Source organism: Zonotrichia leucophrys, chromosome 2 (genome assembly GCF_028769735.1).
Source record: "Zonotrichia leucophrys gambelii isolate GWCS_2022_RI chromosome 2, RI_Zleu_2.0, whole genome shotgun sequence".
Classification (NCBI taxonomy): Eukaryota; Metazoa; Chordata; class Aves; order Passeriformes; family Passerellidae; genus Zonotrichia; species Zonotrichia leucophrys.
The window spans coordinates 107,881,235-107,893,024 of record NC_088171.1 but is presented as its reverse complement, the minus strand read 5'-3'; positions in this window follow the sequence as shown (position 1 = coordinate 107,893,024).

Sequence of the window (11,790 nt, the reverse complement as noted above, 5' to 3'; positions counted from 1 at the left end):
CTGACCCAACCTCATGTGTGTGAGGAAAATAAATACATTTCCCTGCCAGGCTCCTGGCTTCTCCATCAAAATAAATCCTGGCACCACAGGACGGTACATGCGGTTCCTCGCCACCGACGCCACATGCTCCAAGCAAAGGCTATTCCTGGGATGGCCTCTTGTCCTGGGGTGCAGGTCATAGTTGAGCCCAGGAGCCATGCACGCACACCCTGGTATTTCTGACTGCAGTGTATTTATGTTTCTACTTTCCCTCTGGCTCTTTGCCTTTTACATTTGCTTCAGAATGCCCATCCACCTTAACATTAAACTAAAAAACAAAACAAAAAAACAAAAATAGAAGAAAAGAGTCTAAACGCTTTTTCTGTCAATCAGGCAGCTTCTGCTGTTGCTTATTCTGCTGCAGTTAATATTCCCAAAAGCTGTTCTTCATTTTAATAATATAATAATTAGGCAGTTCCAATAACTCTGAATATTTACACTGAGATCAATTATATTTTCTACAAAAAGATGAAGTAGTCCTCAGAAAATAGAAATCAACCTGCAGGCTCACTCTGGATTTCAACTGCATCAAACCCCCCTGGAATTGTGCCAAAAAGCTATGATAAATCTATCCAAAATGTGAGTATCATTTTGGTCCTGCTTGCCTTAGAAATAAAAAGTGTAAGGTGATGCTGTCTAGACTTACACCACCTCTGCCCAGCCCTTGGGAACACAGTTCAATGACCCTTATATGTTCTTTTTGTACTTTCTGTTTGATGATTTGACAGGAATTTTGTAACTAAGTCAGCTTCTGTCACCAAGTTACAGTTTTCCATGTCAGAATAAATGCTTTTTCTGGTAGACAAGGAGTGAGGATGTCAGAATATGGCCCTTCTTATTAACCTGCACAGAAGCAGTTGAGACCTTCACTGTTTAACATAATTCCCTGGCTGTGTTTTTTGTTCTTCAAGCCTTGCATTTATTTTACTGTTTACAGCAAGGTTTGTGCTGTCAAGGAGACTGCTGGTAGGGAAGCTCTAGGAGGAACAGAAAGGCTTCTGTGCCTATGAGATGTTTGTTCACATCCCCCCAGCTTAATACACAGCAAAGAACCCCTACTTCATTTAATTAGGAGCATAGACCAGCAAAGGATCTCGTAGGCTACAGAGCCCAGTCCTTTACTGTCTCTCATAACAACAGAATGCAATACTTTCTACCCAGCACTTCAACTTTTCCTAAAGTCTTAACTTTCCTAAAGTTATGATAACCAGTTTTTTTGTAGCTGCTCTAATTGGAAGTTAGCTCCAGAGGTTACAGGTCTAAAAACTAGAAAACTTCTCATCATTTCCAGCCTGAACTGATTCATGGCTAGTTTACGCTCACCTGTACTTTACCAACAAACTTTGGTTTACAACAGCTCTTCCTTCTGTTTCACCATACCCTGACCATCCTTCTCAATGGAATTCCTTCTTCATCCTTGAGTCCTCCTCTTGGTTGCCTTCCCCCTTACCCTGCCCCTGCACTTGCTGCCTGTGGGGGCCATCAGTCACACACACAGCCCTTCACCCCTCTCCTTCCCTGGCTCTGGACCTGTGTGACAGCCATTGGTGACCCAGCCATGAAAGGAAGGGTGTGTGTCTCAGCAGGGAGCTCATTGCCCCCCTCTTATCTCTGCTGCCAGTGGCTCTCCATGAGCATTGCTTGGTTTCCTAAACTGCATTTGCCTCAGCTGCATTTGCCTGCCTTTATTCTTCCCTTCTTGTTTTAACACACATAGAAAATGAAGGTGTGAACACTCTTACTTGAGTCATTACCTTAAGGCTTCTGTTTTTCTTCCTCAGCTTCCCCTCCAGCAGTCCCCAAAATTAAAGAATAAATTCTAAAAGGATAAAATAATATAGACCTGTGCAAGGAACAGGGAAAGCTCCCACCCAAATGAATGCCAATAGCTGCCAATTCTAGTCTCTTGATTTTTGCTTTCAAGGCTGGGAAACTCTCCATATATCTGCAGGGATATAAACGAGCTGATGCTGGATAACACTCAAATGTTCCATGAGAGCTGAAGCACATTTTGCAGAATATGTGTAGACGAAATAAAGTCTATGAAAGGACTATATCCAAAATTGAAAGCAAGCTCCTACCTCTTCTTAACAAAATCATGGAGAAAACCATCCTTTGTAATGCTCAACTTATGCAGAGAAAATTGGGGCCAAATGGCATTTGAAAGTGTACCAAGGTGGGGAATACACAGTGAGGATACTTGGACATGATGGTTGAGGTGAAGCACTTCATTGTCTCCACTTCTTCACTCATTCTCACCACTGTCAGGTTCCCAGGGAGATCTTGTTTGTGTCAACAGCCAGAGCATCTTTCCCGCTAGAAAACAAGACAGTTATTCAGAGTCCTGTCCCAGAGAGGTGATGTCTCCTGTAATCAAACCTGTGTGGTGGGTGATGCCTGACAAACTTCACCAAATTTTGCAGATTTATTTGTATTTTTCCTAGAAGCAGTCTATGTGCTTTCACAACCAGTGAAGCCTAGAGCGTGCCTCTCTGTGTGTGTCCCACTTGTGTATGCTCTTTGCAAGCAAGGATCTGCTTTCCCCCAAAGACATTTTGCTGTGAAAATCATATTATAATGAATCTGAGTTCATTCATGATGCTGACAATGATAATTTATCTGAGGTTACCTAAAAATTTCATTTATTTTAGTAATGAAGTCTATGGATTTGAAGACTGTGTCATCTGCAGTGACATGTCAATAAAAATGGAAATCCAAAAATTTATTTCAGTAGAGAGAAAGAAGCAAGCAAGCAAGCAAGGAAACAAGCACACTGTCTTTCAGGAATATTTTAAACTATGTTTGAAAATTTCTAGATTTCTAAATTGGCTCAATAAGATTTCTCATATAAGATAAAAATACCCTGCTGTGATGGACATATAAATCTGATTATGCCCACAATGAATAGCAATTGTTTTTCTTAAAGTGGGGGTGAAGTGTGGGGGAGAAGGTGTGGGGGAGATGTCAGGAAAGAGTAATTACTTATGTTTAAAATCTGTAACTCTCACCAACCAGGAATTGTGTCAAAACCCATCAGCCACTACAACAGCTGTCGTATTTAAAGCACCCTCCATCTCATTGGTTCAGCAGTTAAAAGCAAGAAGAGACCAAGATTTTAAGAAAGTGTGTGGCACAAAATTTTCTGTGGGTGAAAAAGGGAGTATGGAGGCTTCATAGCATCCCATTAGCACTGCCTAGTAAAACTGCCTCCCTTGACCAGGGAGAGGTGAAGCCAAGTGCAGCTCCTCCACCTCTCCTCCATCTCTTTCCTGGCTGCCGCAGCAGAGGGACACAGCAGCAATTTTAAATGAGCCGAATCAGGTGATGAGACAGACCAACAGCAGCACTGTTGTGAATATATTCCACTTCAAACAGCTGATCCTGATGCCTGAATAAAGTTATTTAAATCTTGCCCATATATCCTTACATAATGCTTACAAGTGCAATACAGCTGCACAGTCTGGTTTAGGTCTGCAGAGGGGTGGATGAAGCACATGGTGTACTGCTGGAGATGACCAGCAGCCACCTCTCTGCTGGTCATTGAGGAGGGAAGATCATGCCATGCATTTGCCCTCCTTCAAATGCAGTCCTGGGCAAGAAAACTCATGCCCCCCACATTTCCAGGTGTGACCTGCTTCCTGCACAATTTTCCAAGCGCATCATTCTCTTTGGACAGCAAATGTCCGCAAGTGAAGTGCTGGTGGGCACTGTGCGTTTTCTCTCCAGACACACACTCTGGAGCAGGCACTGGATCTGTGTAACCTTTTGTAGAACATGAATACAGCAGAATTTCAATTATAGGCATTTTCCAGTGGTAGAAAGGGATAAAAAAAAACTATCTCCTGGGTACAATGGCACCTGCCATCCCACAGAGGACAGAATAGGGTGTGTGGGATATCTGTGTCTCTGTAATCATGCTTCCAATGGCTCTATATCTCCATTTTAATTGTTCATCACACCATAAGGTGGATGTTGAAAATAAATTACATTAATTAAACAGTGATAGATAAAAACAGCTGCACAAGAGAAGACTAGAAGCTAAGGCTTGGAAGGACTCAATGTACAAGTCTCTTCCCAATGCTTTGAGATTGCAAGAAAACTTCACCTGTCCTCTGCCAGCCATGTAGCAATGTCAATTAGAAGTGCAGGGGCAGGTGCAGATTTATGGTGTGTGAGCCCCATGGAGTTAGCTGCACGAGTGGTTCTGCACCCACGCTGCTGCTGGCTGGGTGGCCTCTCACCTGGCCTGCTCCCTGAGGGCTGGCCAAGTGGTGCTTCATGAGTCTCTCTAGTCTGGTGTGAAAAACCCCAAGAGCTTGTAGGGAGGTTTCAAGGGAAATGGGGTCCCCAGGCTCATGCAAGCCTGCGCAGCTGGGGAGGCTGGAAAGCCATTTCTCACCTCTCCTGCCATCCCGAATTATTGTCTGTGCAATCCTTTCGCTTTCTCACAGGGAATGGAGACCACCAGGAAACACATTTAAAAATCATCTGTGGCACACAGAAGGAGAAGAGAGAAAGTTGTTGGTACATTTCAGCAAGCCTCGTTAAAAACATCTCTAGGCACTACAAAGTGCATGTTATCAATATGCATATGCGATGTCTCTGAGGCAGAGTTGCCTTTAAGGTACATATTCAGCAGGACAACATTTTCCCATGTGAGGCAAGGAACAACAGTGAATCATATGTGTAGGAGGGAAAGGCCTTCTGGCTATGTACAGTATTTATTCCCTTTTGTGTCTTGCTTCCCCCCCTCCCCTCTTTTATTAATGGCTTTTGCAATTAGTCGTAACAGGGTATTGCTAGCTGGCAGAAAGCAGTGACTTCTGCAGTGGATTCTTTGTGGGAAACTGGATGTATAAGGGAAGGAAAAGATGCTTGTGAGCTGGCTTTGCTCATGCCTCTGACCCCCCAGCAAGAGCCAACACACTATTTGTGTCCAGCAGTTGCATCCCCAGCTGAATGTCACATTGCTTGACCTCACATAAACACACACACAGATGTAGAAATGCAGAAGGTGAGGCCTGCAGTGCACATATTAAAAATTCCTACTGAAGATGTCAGCAGGGGGCCCAGAGAAGCTGGGTTAAATTTAGAGGGAATCCGAAGGAAAAGTGTGGCACCTTGCCCTGCCTGCAGCCACAGGTTGGCTGGGGTTTTGTCTGTCACCCCACTAAAGAAGGGTTCCACCCCAGAACCCATAGCACTGGAAAGCATTGCAAAATACAGATGGCTCGAGCACCAGCAATGAATCCTGCAGTATTTTGGGATGTTAACTGAGTTCCCAGTGAGCTGATTGGACAGAACTGGAGTTCAGGATCTCCCTAAATGCCAGTGAGTAATAGTCAACGGATGTAAACAGTGACACAAAGTCAGCAGACAAGAGTTTTCCTATGGCGTCCTGGTTTCAACAATAAATTACAGCCAAGCAAGATGGAGTACCCAGGAGGGTGTAGCTTTCTTACAGTTCCTTCTTCTCTTTGCCTTCCCTCCCTGCTTTCCCTTAGTTCAGCTAGGTGTAGGTTTAGAGATTCCTGCTAAAGCTGAAAAATCGTAATGCAATATACTTTGTAATTATGGGAGTAGAAGTGACCTAACAAATTTTAACTCTGAATAGAGTGAAAAAATTAAGAAAGAAGAATGAAAGCTGGCATCACTGAGCAGTCAGAGCTATAATTTCCAAGTACTAGTAGCAAGATATCTCTGATTGGCAAGTTCTGCTGCTTTCTCCCATTTTTGTTCTTTTTGGAAAAACACAGGGGCACCGACTACAGGGGGAAGGGTAGGAAGGGATTGGGCAGGTGAAGTAAGCAGGGTGAGGCTCATAGAAGAAGATGTGAGAGGGGTTGCAAAAGGAAATCAGAGGCAACTGCTCATGGATGAGAAAAGAGCATCTGAAAAAGAACAGAAAGGTTTTGAGGCACCAGTGAGGGGAAATGGTTGGCAGTTTCCTGTCAGAGAGGAAAAGATGTCATTTTTTTTTCCTGTGGAAAATGCTGTTTTAATAACTGTCTATCAGATACTAATTCTTTGAGAATTTTCAATTTTACCTGACTCTTATTTTAGATTTGTGTTGGAGAGGAATTGTCACGCAGCTGGAAGCTGACATTTCTGTCAGGCTCTTATCATTCACGTTTTCTACCTAGAGGCAAAGAGCGTGAGATCCTTCCAATCTGGGAGCTACAGCTGGGCAGGCTGACGGGGACGCGCTGAGCCTGGTGCTTGCTTCCAGCCATCTGCCTGCAAGCCTCACACCATGGCAATTCTCTCCCCCTAGGCAAAAGTCAGGCTGACAAGAGCCTTTCAAGACAGCAACCAGCAAATCAAATAAAGCCTTTGTTCCTTCAGACTGGAATGTTTCCCTTTTCCACCCAAATGAGACATGGATGTACAAACAATTTTGTGAGAAAAGTCTGACTCTACAGATGACCTTAGAGAGTACAAAGGTCCTTTGGTACCTGCTTGCCTCTGCTTCCACTAGCTAAATTTCTTGACAGACCAGTTATTTTATCCCTGAATTTCACATGGTTTTAAGCAGGATGAGTTGCCCTGGGGAAAAAGGCTCCCCTGTACAAGATTCTGTCCCTGGGAGTGCTCAGAAACAAGGAATATGCTTGACTTCCCGTCTGCTCTGCCTCCTCAGTGTGCCTATCACAGGTATGTGCTCTGCTCTTACTGTGATTGCTGTCTAGCTGACACAATTAAGCCATGAGTAAATCTAGTACAGCCTGGCATCAGTGCTGGTATACACATCAGGCAGGAAATTTCACTGGCTCTGTTAGGGATCATTATCCAGCCTACCTGACTCCTGCAGGCTCTGTCAGATTCTGCAGAGGGCCCCACAGACCAAAGTCTATGAGTGCCTCACCCTGCAGGTTGCTTCCCACTGGACTGCAGCAGAAACATCCTCCAAATAAAAATTATTTTAAGCAACTGGGAGAAAGTTTCTTCATGCCCACTTGTTTAAAAAAAAAAAAAAAAAAAAAACAACCAAAACTTGACAGAGACTTTTTTTTTATTCTATTCAGAATACTCTGACATCTGGGCATTGAACTTCAAGAAGGAGGTAGGCCATGTGGAGACTGTCCAGAGGAAAGCAACAAAAATAATCAGAGGTCTAGAAAATGGGAAAGACTAACCTGAATAATTCTTAGCTTCCATAAGAGACAGCCGGAAGAGAGTACTGAGAGATATGTTAAACAGTGTCTGCTTCCACAGGATGGAAATACTGGGAAATAATGGATTCCACTTCAATCAGAAAATTCACATGTAATACAAGAAAAAGTCTGGAAATTATAAGGATAAGGAATGCATTGACAGGACAGTTTTCCAAATAGATATCCTGGGAGATCTTCAGGAGCAAGTCAGAGAAAGATCTGTCAGAAATGGCAGCTGATCCTGCCTTGGGTAGGGGGAAGGACCAGATGACTTTTTATGTCCTTTCCAGCATGATGTTTGTGTGTTCTGTGCTCTTTGATGGAAAACCATGGTTTGGGTTTGCATGCTTTTCTAGACACTGAAGCTGACCAGGAAGCAGATATGTAAAGGGAATCCAAACGTGTAGGTGGGAAAAAACCAAAAAAAAAAAAAAAAGAGAGAGGAATTAGAGAAAGAAAGGTAGAGGAAGTCTGGACAGCTTCAAACAAACCAAACAGACTGTCTGAACCCTTTGCAGGGCAGACTCCAGGCAGCTACTCACTGGTTATGCTAAGGACCCAGGTATAAGCCTGAGAGTCAGATGGAAATTGGGCAATTGTTATGCAGTTGAGATTGATGTATCTGCTGTTTTGGCTTTGCCTGCACTACATTTACCTGTGTTAAATAAACAAAGAAAGTGCTCTAAGTATTGCTGTAAGAGTGAATAATAAGTGGAACATTTCTTCTTTTGTTAGTAGCTTGTGTCCTTGCTTATTAAGTCTCAGGCTGAGCAGCCAAAGGGAGTGTTTGAGACATAAATGCCGGAGGGGACTCCCACTGCTGAAAGCAAAGGGCAAGCAGCTTGAAATGTGCTACTTCTATTCCTGGAAGACCATGATGATCAGAAATACAAGCTCTGTGTCCTTTATTCCCTGCCTTTTCTTCTCTTCTTCCTGCTCCTTCTCTGTCCCTTTGAATAGCATTCAGGAAGTTCAAAATTCATTTGTAATGGCAAACCAGTTACTAACAGAGAAATTGTGCTTTTGTCTTTTGCTAACTAAATTAGCAGAGATCAGTTTTGGACAAACTCCTCATTTTAGTCAGTGGCAATATAAATACTAAGATATACCCTGCTTTTCTCTTTCCCTGGGTCCTTATATTCTGTTTTCAAATCACTGTACCAAGGCTTCTACTCCTTGGAAAAATCTACAGTGTGAGACTATAAGAGAAATATCAAGTCTATCAAGAATCACTTGCCCTTTCAAAACCAAATCTGGCTCTCATAAAAAGAAAGAGAATACTTATCCAATACTTTGAAAAGCAACAACTTCTCACACCAGACCTTCATGCATCTTTTTAGTCATTTGCTCATTAAATCTTCCTCTACCTTACCAAAAACCTCAGACAAAACTAAGCTCTGTTAGTCCTAGCAACAAACATGAGCTCCTTTTCTAAGGAAACAGGAAAAGCACAGGGCAAAAACTTTGCCTCCTTTTTACATGTCTGTTAAGGGATTTAGCCCTAGCACAGCTGCTGATCACAACTCCTTGCGGTTACCCAGAGAGCAAGACACATTCTCTCAATCTCCACCTGAGACTTCCCCAGAAACTCACCAGAGCCAGTGCAGATATTGTGAAGTGCTCCCTTTGCAAAGCAACGACATGACAGAGAGCTGATCTAATGTGGAATGAGCAGTGCCATGCTTTATTTTATAACAATTCACCCCTGCAATTATTGCCAGATGTTTGCAAACGTTCTGTAAATCTCCCCTCTAATGTTAACTGATCCTCCCAAATTTTTTTTTCATCTTTCAAAGACTGAGGGTGCTGGTTAGCTACAGCTGGCAAAAAAAATAATTAAAGGGGAATCATATAGCACTTTTTCTTTTGTTATTTCTGCTGTAAGTAATAGAAATGAAACCACTTGAGTAATAGGGAAGTCCACAGTGCTATTGAAACACATGCTAAGAATTTTATTTTCACTTCTTTTATCAAAATTATATACCTCAGCCTCAGTAATGTGAGCTGCCCTTCTATTTAGTCATGTAATTGGAAAATTTGATATTTCATTGCTAGTGCATGGTATAATTTTGCAAAGAAAGAAAACTTATCAATTTAATACACAGATTAAGTGTTTCGGATAAAAATTTGATGACACTGCTCCCTGATATATTCATTTTGTAGGCAGCAGAATGAAAAGTATTGACCACTTCATCCTTCTTTGGAACAGCTGCTGGAGGATTTACCTGCAATTACCTACTGAAAATGAAATCAAAGATTAGTAGAAATGAGATGTCACTTGGACTTACGGCTCCTGTTGCTAGGGAAACCTTAGAGTTAGCATCCTGATTAGGGCAAAAATTGCTGTAACCCAGCTGAACCTTTGTCAGCATCAGTGGTTGGCAGAGCTGCAACATCTGTTTGTCTGGCCAGGGACAATGATTTCCCACTGTCATCTCCTGGTTGACCGAACAGCCCTTTCTGATGGTGCCCATCCAGACATCAGCTTACAAAGACACATGGCAGGGACTGAGTAACTGAATTACACAAATGCAACACCAGTGCAATTAGATGGGTTAAAGGGAAAGACTGATGGAGGAGGGAGATTAATTACGTTTAATCCCTACTACCCCTGGTATAAAACAATTCAGAGCTATCCAAACACCCAGTGCCTGCCAACAACATCTAAAGGAGCACATTTCGTGCAGGAAGATCAGTGACGGAGAGACATCAGTCAAATGAGAGCTTGGCAAGAACACCTGCAAAAAGACTTGAAACAGTGGAGCAAGGCCAAAGAAAATTAAAAGTATTCTTATATGTTTGTGCCTGGGCCTCCAGAGAGGAAAAACAGGTGGTTATGCAGAAAGTGATGGAAGTAGGAAGGAAAAAATTATGTTATATCCTCCCAATGGAAGGAGGTGTTACCTCCTTACACTGTCCTGAGGAACAGACACCTTTGCATTTATGGACTGTCAAGGGGAAATAATTTCAGGAAATCTTGACTTTCCCCGAATTGGGGAACTTTTCCTGAATGTCTCAGTGCCTGCAGCTTCACTTAAGAGCATCCAGTACAGCACTCCTGACACTGCAAGCCATCAAGAAAGGCTCACACTTGGGTAATGGCAAGGCAACAGGTTTGAGACAAGTTCAGAGGCTTCAGAAGATAAGTTAATGCTTTTTACTTGTGGAGTTTGAAAGCTGCCAGGGATTAGCCTGTCAGCACAATGGGATTAATTGCAGTCAGCTCTTGGCTGGATTCAATGAAATAGATGCTGTTGTGTTTTTGTACTGTTGTACTTCTGTACTTCTGCTGCAAGCCTGTTGGGGGTCTGAGTTTCAAAAGCACCCTAATTCTCGAAAACACATAATAGAGGTACTGCAAGCTGGTAGGTCATTTTGTTTTCCAAAGCTTTTGCTAATACTGTGCATAGCCCATCATTTCAGCCAACACAAATACTGAACTTGAGCTACATGCAAATTAGAGTTTAAGTCTATAAAATTATCTCATATTTAAATTATTAGATTACTTTGTCTCTGCCCTTTGGAAAAGAATCACCATTCCTAAGAAATGCAAATGCTGCATGATTAGTTCATGACCAGAAACACCAAAACCAAACCACTTCATCAGTTCTTTCTTCTTTAATGTTACCTCAGCACTGACTTTTATAAATAATCTGGGAATAGTATCTTAAATACGCGCAGACATTCTTGCATTCTTCTATCCACGACTTCAGTACCAAAAGAAACATTACAAATGCCGGGACTGTAGGAGTGTTGAAAGGAAAATTACATTAAGAGCTCAGGAAATTCTGCTTGTCTCTGGGCTTATGACACTCATTTCTTACAGATCTGCAAACTTAAGCACTGAAATTTGATGTGTTCTAATAGTTGGATGCAAGGTCTTTTTGGATGCAGTGACTTCATTACCACTTCCAGCAGCCCACCACATCTTTCTCTTGTGGATTACACCATGTTGTGTGAGGTGTGGCAAAAAGGAAGGTGAGCCTGTTCCTTAGCTATTCCAGGTGACAGCAAAATGAGCCATTACACTGAAATTCTCCCAAAATGTCCCAGGCTGCAAACAGTGCAGTGAAGTTCAGCAATTTGCAGCTATGGGAGGGCTGTGTTTCTGAAGTGAGAACTTAAATATTCAGCTTTTTACTCAGGTGGAAAATTCCTTTCTGATCTCAATAATTCTAAGCAAAATGCCATCCAATTGCTAAATTTGATAAAAACAATTTCTTTCATTATTTTATAACTCTGCTTAATTAAGGAATATTTTCATCTCTTTTTTCTTCTTTCATTAGCTGCAGGGAAGAGACATTTCTTTGAAAAATTGTCAGTGCATGTGTATGTATATTTAAAATATATATGTATACATATATTATATACATGTGTGTATGTGTATATATTTGTGTCTGTGTATGTATGTCTATGTATATATATATATGTGCATATGTATGTATATATATGTGTGTGTGTGTGTGTTAATTTTTTTGCAGTCTGCAGTAGTTATTTGGCCCGTTCATAGCAATTTAACAGCAGAAACTTTGGTACTTCTGAGCACATTAAAGCCTTTTCTAAAAGCACACAGTCAAAATATTCTATTTTGTAATAT